At 39.3% G+C, this 18,337-nt stretch overlaps 1 non-coding gene across 1 annotated transcript; it reads left to right on the forward strand.

Annotated features, from left to right (window-relative positions):
* The first annotated feature begins 4,903 nt into the window (after positions 1-4,903).
* Positions 4,904-5,010, forward strand: LOC128280361 (small nucleolar RNA R71). The gene has a single exon (XR_008270541.1). It is a non-coding gene; the product is annotated as a small nucleolar RNA R71 (small nucleolar RNA).
* The last annotated feature ends 13,327 nt before the right edge of the window (positions 5,011-18,337 follow it).

The following is an 18,337-nucleotide window of genomic DNA, read 5'->3' on the forward strand; positions in this document are numbered from 1 at the left end:
TCGATCAAGATTATGAGAAAATCACTTAAGCACAAGACCTACTTCAGGGATTTGAGAATAATGCAAAAAGTTAGGTTTCATGTTCACCCCCCACACTTAAGATGTACATTTCCCTTAATGTACAAAGATATATTATTCAAAATAAAGAAAATCATAAGAGGAAAGGAGGTGAAACTCCCTGTTATATGGATGTGGAGCTTGATTCTGAGGATGGAGTGTTCGGGGAAAGTGGTGGCTGCCATTGTTCTTGGCTAGATGAAGAAATTGGGTCGTTGAACATGACACTCATGAGGTATTGTTTCCCTTTTGTTTCCTCATTCTGTAAAATATTCCTAGCAGCTTTGCTTGGAAGTCTGTAGAATCATGAAGAGTTTATTAAGAGTTGGTGTGGAAGAGATCATAGTGGGATTACTTGTTAGAAATACCAAAAAATGGAAAAAGCAAAATTTACTAATATAGATATGTCTTTCAATAAAATAATAAAATTGAAATGAAAATAAAAATCAAAAGAAAAAGAAAAATAAAATAAAATAAAAACAAGAATAAAAAATAGGATGAGTCAATGATCCTTGTCGATGGGGCCCTAAGGTGGTGGTGCTGGAGTGGCGATGTGGAAGTTTTGGCATAGCTGCTGCATCATGGCCTGCATATCGTCCATCTGTCGGTCCCATTGCCAATCTCACTCGTGGATCATCTCGAATTGTGTAGTGCAATACTGCGTGAAATGGGCGAGTCGGTCGGAAAGGTGTGCCAATGAAGCAGCCGCATGAGCTGGTCATTCCCTAGGTGGCACAGTAGAAGGCTCCTCATGGTGTGGGGGAACACCATCAAGGATGTCCTCAAGATCCTCCTCGTCAATGGCATGCGAGAGACGGTACTGAGGAGGATCGGTCCCACGTCGGCACTCGATCATCCTCATGTGTAACATTGTCGTCATACCCTGTGGGAACATCTGACCTATCAGGGTAAGCGCTGATGACTGGGCCACGGTGTTGAGGAGGCCGAAGTGTCTGGTATGGCGCGTCACGTAGGGGTCGATGGAGATCACTCCCTTCCTATACCGCTCGATCTGATGGCAAATGGCGAAAGCAATAAAGTATGCTAAGTTGGTCATGTGTTCATTCGCCATGCACCATAAATCGTAGGCGTCGTGGGTGGTGATGACGCCGGTGCTCTCTCTCCTTCCGATCAAGGTGTGTGCCAATATGTCATGGAGATATCGTAGGGAAGGGGGAAGAGCTGAGGCCTTCGAGCAGCTGGGGTCGTAGGTGGAAGAGAATGGTGCCAAAGCCTTCTAGCACAAGGAGGGGGAAATGTGGGTATTGCGTGGTAGTGCATTCATGTCCTCCTTCTCCAAAAATTCATCGGTGTAAAGTCCCAGAGCAACTCCAAACTCTAGGACACTCATCGAACGAACTAGACCACCTAATCGGAAGTGAATGGTGCCTGGGTCGTCATTGTTCGTCATCACCACCTATAAATAAAAAGTAGAGCATAATTCTAAAGTTAGCTCTAAATAAGTGGGCTCGGTAATAGCGAAGAACCGTTCCCATGGGTCTGTGGACAAGAGGGGGCGGATGGTGTCAGCGAGCTAGACTTGCTCTACGGCAGCCCAGTCGATGCAGCAACCTGTGGCGATAGGTCGTGCGCGTAGTATCTGAAATAGCTCCTCCTGCAAAGCTTATGGAAATTTAAGAAACGGGTGCCGAACTTCGGTTGTAGCACGCACCGAGGAAGAACCCAGTCCCCTACGTCTCTTTAAGGATGGGACCATGGCCATCTTTCCTCTTGATGATGACATAATGTACCTGAAATATATGAGCATTGATAGAATCCAAGATACATCAGTAGTTAAGCAAGAGGCCAAAAACTAGTATATGCTATTTAGTGGCTTAAATAATTCAAATATAGAAAATTCTAAGGCAAATTCTTTACTTGTCTACAACAAAATATTACAATATCTATGTAAAGCATGCAGAACACTAATGTAGCAATACAAATTGGAAAAATAAAGTTGAGAAAGTGAACCAAAGGGTGTTGTATAGCGGCGCACGGGCATGTTGATGTTGAGCACGGGCGTGTGATGCGGAGATATAGCCGTGTGGAGAAAAAATAGAGGGTATAGAGAGGGGAAAGTGGGGATTAATGCAAGGGGAATAGATTTTAGGGTGGTTTAAGGGTTGGGGAAGTGAGAATCTTGGGAATGGTGGCCAGAATAAGGATTAGGGAGTTGGGAGGAGGAGTTTTCAGCTAGGGTTTTAAAAGGGGGAAGAAGATGAACAGTAGTTTGTTTATATAGGAGAGGATCACACGGCCTAGGGCCACGCCCGTGTACTTTGAGGGTGAGCCCATGTTTTTCGAATTTTTTCAATTTAGCTCATGTCCGGCTACTGTCCCATGCCCGTGTATCTTGGGCGTGTGTGGCACACGGCCATGTCGCATGGCTGTGCCTAGCTTTGTTCGCTTCTCCCACGCCCGTTTGTTATGGTAGCACGCCCGTTTATTGTTGTACACGACTGAATAGAACGAGCGTGTCACACGCCCGTGTCGAAAAATAGAATCGAGCCTTGTCCCTGGCACACCCGTGGGTTTTCATTCCCACACCTTTGTGTTCCTATCAAGTTCACCCACGGCAATGTCGCACGGCCGTGGGGATTTATCGCACCCTGTGTTTTGGGGAAATCATGTCTTGCTTCAACACGACTGTATCGCACGGCCATGTCTCCTCCCCTATTTGGCCACGGCTTTAGGCAAGCCTGTGTGCCCAGCCGTGTGTGCTGAAAAACTTTGCAATTCAATGATTAAGTTAATTGATTCGAAGTGTGAGAAAATAAAAATAAAGAAATCAAAATATGTTAGTGCTCGGGTTGCCTCCCGAGAAGCGCTTATTTATAGTCTAAGCTCGACTTACCTTTCCCTTGAATGATCATGATGGTTTGAGGAGTTCATACTCCTCATTCCTGTTGTTAATTTTAAAATAAGGTTTTAAACGGGTGTTGTTTACCTTATAAGTGCCAAACTTGGGATGACTCACCTCCACTGTACCGAATGGAAAAATACTAAGTACCGTAAGAGGGATTTCCTTATTTGGTATGGTAGTGACAATATGAGGATCAACGGCATCTAGTAAGACTGTACCGCCGACCTGAAGTTGATTAGGAGAGGTATCGGACTTGTTTTTGCGTAGTTTTGGTTTATCATGTGTTCTCGGTTTGTGTTCTCGCCATTCGTCTAGCTCCTCTATCTGTAGTCTTCGTTCTTCATGGACGTCTTTGTTCTCTTCATGACAGTAGCGCACTATCTCTGTTGTCTTTGTTCAAGGAGCTTCCTGCAAGGACGATTGAATATTAGTTTTATCATTGACAGTTTTTATAGCATCGTCTTAAGTCTTAGAGGTTTTGACTGAGTCACGTGCTTGGAGTGTTACTAAGTCGTCACCTGCACGAAGTGTTAGCTGTCCTGTGCCTACATTAATAATGGTTCTGGCAGTTGCTAAATATGGTCGTCCTAAAATTAGAGGTATCTCATTATCCTCATCCAAATCTAATACAACGAAGTCTACTGGGTAAATAAATTTATCGATTTTAACAAGAACATCTTCAATAATACCCTTAGGAAATCTAACTATTTTGTCAGCCAATTGTATGCTCATCCTATTCTGTTTGGGTTTACTGAGACTAGTCATTTAAACATTTTATATGGCATAACATTTATACTTGCCCCTAAATCAGCTAAAGCATTATTCACAGATAGACTACCAATTAAGCAAGGAATTGTAAAACTCCCTGGATCTTTCAATTTGTTAGGTAGCTCATTCTTTAGAACTGCTGAGCAGACTGCATTGAGTTCCACATGTGATGTAGCGTCTAATTTCCTTTTATTGCTCAAAAGTTCCTTTAAGAATTTTGCTAAGTTGGGCATCTGCGAAAGAACTTCAATAAAGGGTAAGTTAATATGTAATTTCATTAAGGGTTTGACAAACTTACCGAATTGTTATTCTGTTCTGTCTTTTATCACCGCTTTAGGATATGGCACACGAGGTTCATGATTTGTACTTACCTGTTTGGGCTCATTATTGTTTACCCCTTCTTATCCTTTGTTCATCGCGTTGTCTTGCTGTATTTCTGGCTCAGGTGTAATGAATCCTTCCGTATCTTGAGTGCTAATTGCATTGAGGTATTCCCTCGGATTAGGTTCAGTATTACTTGGTAGGCTACCTTGTGGTCGTTCGGAGATTAGTTTGGACAGCTAACCTATCTGAGTTTCGAGTCCTTGGATTGATGCTTGTTGATTCTTAAGTGCTATCTCGGTATTTTGCAAACGGGTTTCTGACACCGAGATGAATTTAGAAAGCATCTCTTCAAGGTTTGGTTTTTTCTCCTATTGATAAGGTGGTTGTTGAAAACCCTGAGGATTTTGTGGCTTTTGATTTCCTTGACCTCTCTAGGAAAAATTTGGGTGGTTCCTCTAACCTGCATTATAAGTATTACTGTATGGGTTATTTTGAAATCTAAAGTTATTATTACCCATATAGTTGACTTGTTCCTCTTCGGTTGTCGGATTGAAGGATTGATATTTTGTATGCACACCTCCTCCGCTTGAGTCACACCTCATTACTGGATGTACCTGTGTAGAACCAAGAAAACTATCAATCTTTTTATTGAGAAGTTATACCTGACTTGAGAGCATGGTGACTGAATCGATGTTATAGACGCCGACTGTTTTGGTTGGCTTTGTCCTCATAACTTGCCACTGATAGTTATTTAGTGACATCTCCTCTATGAATTCATAGGCATCTTTCGGTGTTTAATTGTTGATGGTTCCGCCAACAGCTACGTCAATCATTTGTCTTGTCGAGGGATTCACACCATTGTAGAACGTTTGCACTTGCAGCCAAAGCAGTAACCCATGGTGAGGGCACCTTTTCAGTAAGTCCTTGTATCTCTCTTATGCATCGTAAAGTGTTTCTAAATCCATTTGCACAAAAGAAGAGATATCATTCCGCAATTTAGCTGTTTTAGCCGACGGAAAATATTTTAGTAAAAATTTCTCAGTCATTTGTTCCCAAGTATGATAGACCCTCATGGTAACGAGTTCAACCACTGTTTAGCTTTGCTTCTCAGTGAAAAGGGAAATAACCGAAGAGGAATGGCGTCATCAGAAACGCCATTGATTTTGAATGTATCGCCCAATTCAAGAAAATTTGCCAAGTGCGTGTTGGGATCCTCATCCTGCAAACCATCAAACTGAACAAACAGCTATATCATCTAAATTGTGTTAGATTTTAGTTCGGAATTATTCGCAGCAATAGCAAGTCTAACTATACTAGACTCAGTTCTTGTTAAAGAAGGTTTAGCATAATCATACATAGTAAGTGGAGTAGGATTTTTATTAGCTGCAATTGCAGGAGGCAGCTGATCGCCTGGGTTTTTGGCAATCTCTTCGGTTGGGGGTTGAGTATCGTCTTCTCACTCGTTCTCCATGTATCATAAACTACGCCTTATTTCTCTTTGATTTTTTCGAATTGTACGATCGATTTCTTCGTCAAAGAGTAATGATCCTGACGGGTTTCTTCTAGTCATAAACTATAAAAACCTGCCAAGAGAGAGAAAAAAATAAATTAATAAATAATAAAATAAAATAAAATTACAATAAAAATAAATGGCTAAAGTAATAAAAATTTAGTGTTCCTAATATTTCAGTTCCCCAGCAACGGCGCCAAAAACATGATCGCGTGATTCGTAACAAGTAATAAATATTTATAATCAAGATCAAACCTAGACTAAGTATTATCACTATAAAAAGGCAAGCGCACCTATCAAAAAATAGTATAGTAATGGCAAGACCGGGATATTGTACCCAAGGGAACCAAAAGTACCAGTAATAACTATCTTTTTATTATCTAGCCTAAGAGTAAAAAGGGTTTGTTTTAATTAACTAATTGTTTAAACTAATTAATTGATTTAATTAAAGCAAAGAAAAAAATTGGAAAAAGACTTGAAGAAAAGCAATTGATAAAGACGACACCCAAGGAGGAATCCACCTAGATTTCACTTGTTATCTGACTCTAAACTGGACGATTTATTCACTTGACTTGATCCATGAGACTCCCTAACTTATATTATTATCCCTTTCGAGACTAATACCGTTTAACCCTCAGTTGAATTAATCAGAATTTCTTTTTAATTAAAACCCTTAGGGAAGCAGTAAATCACTCTATGGACTCCCATATTAGGTTTCACCCTAATCCGAAAAAAACTCATAACCCTATTTCTAGGCATTCGATCAACTCCGCTTAATTATGCCAAATCTACTCTTAGGCAGGGTCTATTCCTCCTCTGTATAAGCACATCAAATCATGAATTAATACTCGGAATATTAACTCAAGCATTAAGAACACATAATTAAGAACAAAGCAAGTATTTATCATACAGTTGAAATAATAATAACAAGATCCATCATAGGTTTTATCCCCCTTAGGTATCTAAGGGGTTTAGTTCATAATAAAATAAGAGCACATCTCAAGAGTATGAAAATAACAAAACATAAAGAAAACTCTAAAACCCTTGAAGGAATTCTGAAAGAGATCTTCAGTCTTGGAGTAACTCCGGCTTTTGAGATGGATAGTCTAGCTTTCTTCAAGTAATTCCTGGCGTATGGTTCTGTATTCCAGAAAAGTTCTAGAAAGAGCGGCCTCCTTCTAGGTCACACTTAAGGTGTTTATATAGGATTTGGATTGGCTTTCTTCCTCCCTAAGTAACTTTTTCCGTGTAAAATACAACTCTTTGAAAAAGGGACACGCCCGTGTGCCACGGCCGTGTGACATGATTACCAGGCTGTGTTCAATCTGTTGAATTGCACAAGGTCGTGTGGACTCAATGGCCAGATGTGTGAATCGTGAAAGCCTTAGTAGAGACCCTCGAAGGCTACGGGTGTGTGAGATGCCCGTGTGGCAAGGCTTAGGCCAAGTCATCTTCTCGATTTGCTCTGTTTTTGTCCCTTTTTAGCTTGTTTTTGGATCCTTTCGACTCTTAGTGCTCTTCTGAGTACAAAACATGAAATAACCAGATTAAGAGCACCAAAATCCACAAATCTAGAAATAAACATCCATAAATATGCTAAGTATTTGGGGTATAGATATGTATAATTTGGCGTTTACCATTTATTGGACTATATGAGGTTATTGAACGAGTAGGACCTTTGGCATATCGGTTAGCATTGGCAACAGAACTGGAAAAGATTCACAATGTGTTCCATGTATCTATGTTAAGGCGATATCGATTCGACCCCTCTCATTTAATTTCACCGATAGAGATTGAAATTAGACCAGACATGACTTATGGTGAGGAACCGATCAAGATTTTAGCCTGTGAGGTTAAGCAACTAAGAAATAAAGATGTGGCCTTGGTAAAAGTCTTATGGCATTGACATGGTGGGGAAGAGGTGAAATGGGAGCCGGAAGAAACCATGAGAAGCCAATATCCGAACTTGTTTACTGGTAAGACTTTCGAGGATGAAAGTCCCTAAAGGGGGGAGAAATGTAACATCGCAAAGTAGGGCCTTGTCGAAATAGTGTTTTTAGGACACAAATTCGACGTTTAAATATTTATTTTATGATTATTATGAGGTCTAGAATATGAAAATATACATGTGTTAAAGTTTCATGAAGAAATTCTATGAGTAAGGTGTCCAATTGGAATATAAGGACCAAATTGAATAAAGTGCAAAACTTGGATTCTAGAAGCAATTTGCATGAAATTGCTTTAGATTATTAATTAGAAGTCTTTAAAGAGAAATTTTCCCAATTTCTAAGATTTTGGACAAAAATGGGCATATTTGGATAAAATTTGAAAGAAAGGGCTTAAGGGCATTTTGGTAATTTTGCTAATTAATGAAATAGAATGGGAAAATAAGCCAAAAATTAGCCCATTCACTCCATGTTGCTGTCAAAAATTTGGGTTCTCCATATCAAGGGTTTTCAAGCTTTCCAAGCTCAATAGTAAGTGCTCTCTAGCCCCATTTTTAATGTTCTTCATATTTTTGAACTCCTGGTAGCTTACTCTCTCCATTTCTACCCATATTTTGAGTTAGGGTTCATGTTTGAAAAGTGGCCCATGTGTGACATGTTTATTCTTTGATGTTTTATGGAGAAAAATGAAAGTTGGATGTGTGTTAAACATCTTTTTTTAGGTGATTTTCATGAAAAACCCCTAAAAGGACCTTTTTGCAAAACGTGTAAAATATGTGGTAGAAATGTGAAATAATGGAAAACTGTAGGCTGCCATAAGAGGAAAGAACATTTGTCTAGGCTTGGGTAATGTAGAAAATTCATGCATTTCATCATATGAGCTTAGGGGCTAAATCGTAAATAATGTGAAAGGTTAGGGGCAAAACAGTCATTTTGTCTAGGGGTGAAATTTAGACTCAAAAAGAATAATGTGAGGTATTAATGATTCATTTTTATTGTTATAGACCCCGAGGAACAAATTTCGAAGGTCAATCGAGGAAAACGAAAGGTTTCGAAATAACCGAGATGCAAAATCGAAACGGAGACCAGGTAAGTTTGAATAACTTTAAGTAAACTATGAATATGTCTAATTGCATGTTTTATGAATGTATGATAACTAATTATGATAATGGCATGAAAATCCATGATATATGTTAATAATAATGATATGATAATAAATGTCCCTGTTGAAGTCAAAAGGGAAATTCGATGGATAAACCATGTCTTGAGATCTTGTATGTGTTGCAGAAAAAGGATTTAGCCCAGATGGGTAATCCGTTGATCTTAAATATAGAAAGGATCTAGCCTGGATGGGTGTTCCTTTAGTGATCGAGCTTCCCGAAGAATATGTGTGCATACTGGATTTAGCCCGAACGGGTAATCCGATTAAGGTCTGAATTTAGCCTAGACTGGTAATTCAGACCCGAGCTCATTATGGGTGTTTATCGCTACAAGAGATTTAGCATGGATTGGTAATCTTACCGAAAGATGTGAGGTTCACGGGAGTACATACTTGAGATGATCGCTCTTATGACTTAACGGTAAATGGATAATTCATCGAGATTTCTGAGAAACTCAACAGGATTAACAAGAGATGTAAAAATGAAAAGTTTGAATGATGAGCTTATCTAAGACAAATGACATGGTGTATTGTTATGGAACTAACTTGTCTGTTGAGTGCATGTGATAGGGAAACTAATTCATGCTTGTTGGTTTCATTGCCTAATATGGATGTATGCTAACTAGTCAGTAAGTTTACTTTCCAGTTGTTCAAGCTTACTAAGCATGTAAATGCTTACCCCTCTCTTTTCCCTGTCTTACAGAGCTCGAAGACTCGTAGAGGTTGGAAGACTGTTGGAGAATGAACACACTATCATCTTGTCTAGCTTTACATATAGATACTTTTATTTTATTCAATGGCATGTTTAGGGCTTTTGTTATTTTGTAATATGTGTCATTTGATGAGCCAACATGAAGGCTTATAAAGGTATACGTGTTCACTTGTATATGGCCATGGAAATTGGATCATTATTATGTAGGTTATGACCTACAAATTTGTGCATATTTATGTCCAAATGTTATTGTGATATTTAAATATGGCAGATCACAATTAAGTATATGTAACGTGACCAAATCACAAGGGATGGCTAGGTTATAATTGGTAATGAGTTAAGATAATGAGTCAATCTTAATTGTGTTATAAGACATAGAAATCCTTAATACAAAAGGTAATAACCTAGCATGTATAAAACCGATGAGATGAGGTTTACATGCAATTAGATATATCAAGGTCATTCGGGATGTATAATTAGGCCTTATTATGTATTAGGGTAATCTATAAGAGTATGAGGATGATAGAGGGTGACCAAAGGCTTGGAAAATAGCCTAACAAGGTCCACATGGGTAGATACACCGGGGTGTGTTTAGGCTGTGTGTGACACACGGACCACCCCATGGGCGATTGATATGGCCGTGTGTCCCCTGTACCTAAAACTTTTAAGTCAGAATGCATGCTAGTAAACACACGGGTAGAGACACAGCCGTGTGTCTCAACCGTGTGGAGGGTACGGCCTAGAACACGAGCGTGTGTCTTGGTCGTGTGCCCCTAAATGCATGCTGACATCATAAACAGAATGTCCAAGTTCTTAGACACGGGTGATCACACAGGCATGTCTAGGCTGTGTAAGGGACACGGGCTAGGGACAGGGGCGTGTGCTCGACCGTGTGAAAACCCTTGTAGGTTTGAAATAGGAAATAAATTCAATTAATTTCACACAAGTAGGGAACACGGGCATGTCCCAAAGCACACGGGCGTGTGCATTGTCTCCACATGGGTGTGTGGGACATTAACCTAGAAATTTTCTTAAAATTTTCTTAGGTCCCCGGTTTAGTCTCGGACCATTTTTAATGTATGTTTTGGGTCTCGTATGCCCATGATAAGGACCCCAAGATGTTATTGGATTGATTTTAACTTGGAACGAAATATTAGAATCTGTGTTTCTCGAAAATGTTCGAGTACATGCCTAGTAACGCTTCGTACTTGGTCCCAGTCACAGGTACGGGTAAGGGGTGTTACAATCACTCATAAATTCTTGAATCCACAGTAGCAAAAGCAATATAATCTTTACATATATTCAACAGAACAATAGCCAGTAGAAACAAAATATTAGCATTATACAAATTTTACCGTCAACTTTCATATCCACACAATGGAATAAATACCAAAGAAAGACAGAGTAATGTCGAACATAACCCAAACAGACCAACGATACTTTCGTCTATAAGCATGTTTTGCTAATGTTCTCATACGATAAGAATTCCTTCTAAAATTAAAAAATCACATATTCATCTGAGTTTAAATGTACAGATAGATTGTCCAGAAGAAGTCATAGTAACTGCCCGACTATAACCACTACACTCAACCATCAATATAATTCATACATTATTCAACTATCTAATTCTATCATCGTTAAGTTCATATTATTCTGTAACAACCTAAACCTGGCCTGGACATTATGGCCGAATCTGCGATGTCACATTGAAGTGAGTTTTGGAAAGCATCATTCTGTTCGAATAAAAGTTCGATTAAAAATAATTCCAAGTACCATGTTTGTTGATAAAAACTCAAATTGTTTAAATAATTGTTAAGCATATTGAATTGTTATTAGTTTTTGAAAATGGTATTTCTTGTGGAAGTTAGAGAAACATGTTTGTGTATTCGTGGTGTTTTGAAAACATATATCCTTTTGAAAACTTGCGTCCTAAAGCTAGCAAATATAATCAAATAATTGGAAATCCCAAATTTTAAAAATAAACTTTAAGAGCCTTATTATATAATCGAAAACCCAAATTAATTAACTTAAAGGATAAAACTGAGACAGTAATCAAAATTAGTCGTGTGGCCTCTATCGAGTCCCTCGCAGTACTGACCCATCTAAGGGTTACCTGCACAGGAAAGCAGAGGGGTGAGTTTATGAAAACTCAGTGTGTAATCCCTTTTCACTAATCAAACAATCCATAGGTAAAATGGTTTGGGCCTAAGTACGATTCAGTAACAGTCCAGTATCAGTGTGGGCTTTAGCCTATTATAGTAATAATAACAGAAAGGCAACAAAAATCCTACCCAACCATCCTCTACACTCAGCTTTGTCCAACCCTACACTCCATGTGGGGATAAAATTGACCAACCCATCCTTACATGCCAAATATAGCACCGGTTGCGGGACTATTCAGTAATTGCAGCAAAGCTGCTAGTACAGTACACTTCCTCCAATATATATATCAAACCCACCCCCATGCAACCTGTCATGTCATAATATCAGTCATTTTACCTTTAGGGGTATAACAGTTAAATATTGCATAGGGGTATATCAGTCATTTTACCTTTAGAGGTATAACAGTCATTTTGACAGTACAGCGTCTAAGTGTACTTACCGACCCATCAGTAGGCCCAGAGTTGTCTTGTGCAACCCGTGTGACCTTAATCAAACAAACAGTGGAAGTGGTCCCAAAGCCCATAACACGGCCCATGTGGGCCCACACGCCCATGTGGCCCATTAATCTCAATAATGACCTTGGACATGTGAAGTATACAGCCTGGCCCCTTATACTCCACACATCCGTGTGGTTTACTCGTGTTGGGCCCGTAAGCCTTGAGGCCCACACAACCCATTTCGATCCAACGTGGCCCAAAACAACCTAAGCCCACGAAATCACTTGTGGTGGTCTCTACAATCACATGCTCGCACTTATGCATTTAGATGACCACACGAGTGAGCGCATGCCTACGTGGCATCGACGATACCAGTTTTCTGGCTTCTGCTGTTTTACAATTGAAGCAGTGTGATTACACACCTGTTGAAAGAAGAACGCCAATCACCACGTACTCCAACCTAGATCCAAATATGATCCAATGTTAGCCCTTAAATCGTTATGGTTAACACCCTCTTATTAACACTTAAATCCCTAATCGTACCATTCACCTACCTTGATTAAGCAAGTAGAGTTTGCTCTTCCATAAAGCTAGTGATCATCTACTCCTTGTCAAGGATTTGCATTAGAACCTAACTTTGTTAAGTACCACCCTAAATGTAAACCACTTGAACCAAATGTACCACTTAACGAAATGCAGAACTGTGATTGGAGGGAAGTAATCGGTTCACGGTTTCCCACAAAAGAACGCCACTACAAAAATGTAGCACTAGCGCAAATGCTCCCCTAACAATCGTCAGCCAGAAGAGAAGGTGTTAAAAAGAGAACTATAGATTCGGCAGAAAAGGAAACGGGTGAAGAAAACAAAATTAAGATAGCAGCACTTACCACCAAGATCAGTAGAGAAAAACACAGGAAGGAGTCAGCACATGATACGTGATATTCGCGACAGGTTTTAAATATTTATAATTGACCGTTCTTGAAACTAACTATTATCACGGTGAAGGCAAGTGTACCTATCGAACAATAGTATAGCTTTAGCAAGACCAGATTGTCAAACCCAAAGGAACAAAGAGTACTGGTAATTACTTTCTTTTTATTATCTAGCCTAAAAATTAGGGGATTTGTTTATCTAAACTAATTAACTAAACTAGTGGTGCACAGAGAGAAAATTAGGGAAAAGCATTTTGGAAAACTCGATAGATTAAGACAGTACCGAAGGAAAAATCCACCTAGACATCACTTGTTATTTGACTCTGAATCAGTCAATTTATTCATTTGACTTGATCCGTAGAAATCCCTAAGTTATATTATTATCTCTCTCGAGACTAATAACGTCTAACCCTAGGATGATTAATTGAAATCCTTTCTAATTAACACCCTAGTGTTGTATTAACTTGATCTATAGAGTCCCTTATTAGGTTTCACCCTAATCCGGCAAAATCTTATCACCCTATCTCTAGGCGTGCAATCAAATCCGCTTAATTATGACAAATTTACTCTTTGACAAGGACTTTTGCTCCTCTGAATAAGCACATTAACTTGAATCAATATCCTGGAATATTAAAACAAGAATTAAGAACACATAATTAAGAACAAGTCAAATATTTATCATACAATTCAGATAATAATAACAAGATCCGTCTTAGGTTTCATTCCCCTTAGGTATTTAGGGGGTTTAGTTTATAATTATGAAAAAAAAACATCTCAAAAGAATAAAGATAACAAAACATAAAGAAAACCCAAAACTCCTGAAGGAAATTGAAGGGAGATCCTCAGTCTTGATGATGAATCTGGCTTCTGAGATAGATCAATCGGCTTTCCTTGAGTAATTCCTTGCCTCCTACTCTCTGTGTCTTTTCTAAGTGCATCCTCAGGTGTTTAAATAGACTTTATAATGCCTAAAAGCCCTCAAGAGTGGCCTTTTCTGAATAAAACTAAACTTGGGCTCGACAGGGACACGCCCGTGTGCGATTTCTTCAATCCGTGTTCAAGGTTGTTACATAGGCACGGGTGTGTGGTGTACCCGTGTAAGTCATGCTTCGATTCTTCAAAATAGACACGGTCGTGTGGCTTACCCGTGTGAGGAAGTCTAGGCCGTTTTGATTTCCTATGTTGGTCCATTTTCTCCGTTTTCGGCCTGTTTCTCACTGTTTTTACTCTCGTATGCTCACCTAAGTATAAAACATGAAATTAAGGGATTAGGAGCATCGAATTCACCAAATCTAAGGATAATTCATCCAAAAAATATGCTAAGCATGCGGTAAAAATATGTATAAATTATGGTTTATCAAATACCCCCACACTTAAGCATTTGCTTGTCCTCAAGCAAAATCCTCAACTCATAATCAAAATAAATTCTTCTCAACTTATAATTGTCATCAATAGTCTGTCACAATAAACCATAAGTAAACACACATTGAGAATTTAAGTAGAAGAACATTAAAGTTTCAGACATTCCAAGTTGAGCATTTTATCACGAAAACATAGGTGTCTCCCCTTATCTAAGTGATTACCTTTGATTCAAAATATCACAAAGTTTAACCTCCTGACTAAAGATTCACTAAAATCACTCGAGGTATTCAAGAACAATAAATGAAGCACTCATTAGTCAATATGAAAAGTTATTACCATAGGCTTGCATGAAAATCAAATCTCCACCACTACATATTGAAATGATACATCAATCAAAAGGTCTTTAGAGGGTTGTACCGTGGCTTTGGTTAGGGGGTGTGGTCACAAATTGAACGAAAAGGTTAGAATCAAGATTGAATTAAAAAATTACCTAACAAGAAAAATAACTAATTATCAATTGAATACAAGTGAGCTTCTTCTCAGAATATGGGATTAAACACTTAAGCTAAAAACAATGAAATACTACTAATATATATGTATGTATTATAATTTTTTTAAGAACAAGTCAAATAACATAGGCTATCTATCAAAAATAAAACATAGCTAAGCAATTTATTCAAATCAAATCTCGATAAAAATAGGGATCAAATTAATTTAGGGGATTTCAACAATAATGGGTTATGGGTTAATATTAAGGGTAAATCAGTGAATGGGTTATTGGGCTCAAGGGGGTTGACTAAGGGTTAATTGTGAAGGCAGGCTTTTGTGGAGTGAGTGGGTTAAACCTAAGTGCCTTTATCATCTTGTCATATCAAATCAAATGGTGTGGTCTTGACATGCATAATCAAGTAAGTTCTAGAATAACAAATCAAGATTGATGCACTCAAAGCTACAATAAAAGTAAGCATGAAAGAAATAATAGATGCTCTTAAATGTTCAAGATCTCACAAAAATTATGGCTTTTTGATGTTAAACCTGTCAATTCAACTCAAGATAATACCTGAACTTGGGGAAACAACCTAAAAAATTTTAAAACTGAAAAATCAACTTATCATGCTTGATTCTTTAATTCTTTAAAGTTTAAACCATCAATGCATGAATGCCTATGTTTTAATTCAAGACATATCAATAAAGATCATAAATTAATCAAAATTCATTCTAATAATGATATGAGAGATTATTTGAGAACAAGACAAAATTCAGGGATTTTTCTGATAATGATATAATATCCCCCCCCACACTTAAGATGTACATTGTCCTCAATGTACAAAGATATATAATAGTGATATAAAGATAAAATCAGAAGAGAGAGGGAGAGAAGTGAAACTTCCTGAATGTTGAATGGAATCCTTGAATTTGAGGTATGGAGAGTAATCGACCAAGGCAATGATAAGATTGGAGGAGGATACTCCGGTGGTGGTAGAGGTTGGGTTCCACAACCATAGTGTCCAGTGAAGAGGTTATTGTGGTGGTCGGGCAGGACAAGGCAGTCGTGGAGAACCTTTTCCAATGGAGTTTTGAGTTCCTAAGTGATGATGAGCTTTGGAGCTCTTTATAACTGTGATAAAATCAAGAACTCTTTAGGAATATAGAGAAGCATAATTACTCGTAATGAAATAGCCGAAACTATAAATTGTTCAATAAAAATTATAAAAACTAAAAATGAAATAGTATTAGATGAAAATAAATTAAAAAGTGATTAAAGAAGATAAATAAAGATAAAAGTGAAAATAAAAATAAAAAATAAAAAGTCTTTAAACATCGTCATCGCCAGATGGTTCGCGAGGTGGTGGTGGCAATGAGATGTGAAGGTGCTGACAAATCTGATGTGAAGTAGCATCAACGTGATCCAAGCGCTGAAAACACTGCTGCTCAAATCGAGTAAGGCGCTCAGAAATGTCAGAGTATGAAGCCACCGCATGAACTGAACGATGGATGGGTGGTGGCTGAGACGGTGGGTCCTCGTGCTGTGGAGGGACATCATCAGTAATGTCTTCTAGGTCCTCCTCTTCGGTGGATTGTTCCAGGCAGTACTAAGGCGGGTCAACTCCACGTCGACGCTCATAATCCTCATATGTAGCATACTCGAGATGCCCTGTGGGGACATCTGACCGATGAGGGTGAGGGAGGATGATTGTGTTGTTGTGTTGAGGAGCCCGAAGTATCGTGCCAGTCTAGTCACATAGGGACCAATGGAGATGAATCCTCTCCTATGCCACTCCATCTGATGGCGAATGGTGAGGGCAATGAAATAGGAAAGGTCGAAGACATTCCCGTTCACCATGCTCCAAAAGAAATAAGCATCGCGAGTGTTGATGACGCTGGTGCTCTCTCACCGTCCTGTCAGAGTGTGGGTCAAGATGGCGCGTAGGTACCGCAGGGATAGGGCGAGGGCTGATGCCTTAGAGCAGCTAGGATCATAGGTGGCCGAGTTAGGGAATAAAGAACTTCAACACTTCGAAGGAGAATAGTGATATGGCGATCGAAGGTGTCGAGTTCGTTGTCGTCCATGAACTCCTCTGTGTACAGTCCCAGTGCGATTCCAAACTCAGGTACGCTCAACTGGTGAACCAAACCACCGAGACGGAATTAGACCATTCCTGGATCATCAAACTCTGTCATAATGATTTGGAAGCAAAAGGTCGAATAGAGTTCCAGTGTGAGCTCGAGGTACGTCGGCTCGATGATCCCAAAGAAGAGCTCCCATGGATCAATCGACAGAAGGGCTCTGATAGCGTCAGCTAGTTAGACTTGTTCAAGTACAGCCCAATCAATGCAGCGGCCCACCCCAAAGGTCGGGCCTGAAGTATCTAAAAGAGTTCTTCCTCGGGTCCTATGGGAAACTGAATAAAGGGGTGTCTGATCTCCGGGATAGGACCCGAGGATGATGCTGCTCCTTTCCTCTTCTTTGAAGCGAGGACCGCGATTTCCTTACCATGATTTGACATGATATCTAAAATGGCAAGACAAAATAAACAATAATAAAATTACTCCCCAACAATAGCATTGAAAAATATGCAATGCATGTTATAACTAAATAGAGATACTTCATAGGAGTCATGTACTAAAAACAATTATGCTAAAAGATAACCCAATCAGGTATTTTAAGTCATTACTATGAATAGGAATACGAGAATAATGCCTAGTGCATGGATGCATATGAGAATGATAACATGGGAAATAGATTGAAGTCCATGGCAACATAAGAATGAATGTACTATAATTCATCAACTAGAATAGCAAGAAACAAAGAGCATAAGCATGGCGATTATTAGAACTATGAAGATTAACAGCCAAAATAAAATAAGAAAAATCAAATTAGTAAATGAAATAAAGAGAAAAGAATGAACAAATGCAAGAGCTTGGTAGAGGTAGGAGCTTGGGTCGTCGATGGTGGTGTTGTGGTTGGCGCACGAGCGTGGTAGGAAGAGTGTGTGAAGAGTTGCAGTGGCTAGGGTTAGGGATTTTGGGGAAGGAGATGATGAATACTGAGGGGTTTATATAGATTTTGGGGCACACGGCCGTGGGGCACGCCCGTGTGTTTTGTGATTTTTAAATTTGGGCGCGTCTAAAATTCGTCCCACTCCCATGTTCTTTAGGCGTGTTGGTACACACGGCCATGTCACACGGCCGTGTCCTACTTCGTTCACTTCTCCCACGCCCGTGTTCAAATGTGCACGCCCGTGTTGGTTTGACAGTATCAACCATGGGTGATTGGCACGGATGTGTTGCACGCCCGTGTTAATTTCTTAGTGTCGTTCACAGCTTCAAGACACGGGCGTGCCGCATGCCCGTGTTGTTTTGACAGGTTCGTCCATGGCTACACCCCATGCCCATGGCAACTTATCGGATCTTGTGTTGGGGAAAAACTTTATCTTATTTTCACACGGCCATATCGCATGGCCGTGTTGCCTTCCGTGGTATGGGCATGGCCTATGGCACACCCATCTGCCTGGACATGTGGTTCTGGAAAACCTGGCTTCAGTGACTCAGTTAGTGGTTAGATTTTAAAAACTAAAATTTAAAGAAGTTAACACTCTTAGT

Source organism: Gossypium arboreum, chromosome 8 (genome assembly GCF_025698485.1).
Source record: "Gossypium arboreum isolate Shixiya-1 chromosome 8, ASM2569848v2, whole genome shotgun sequence".
NCBI lineage: Eukaryota > Viridiplantae > Streptophyta > Magnoliopsida > Malvales > Malvaceae > Gossypium > Gossypium arboreum.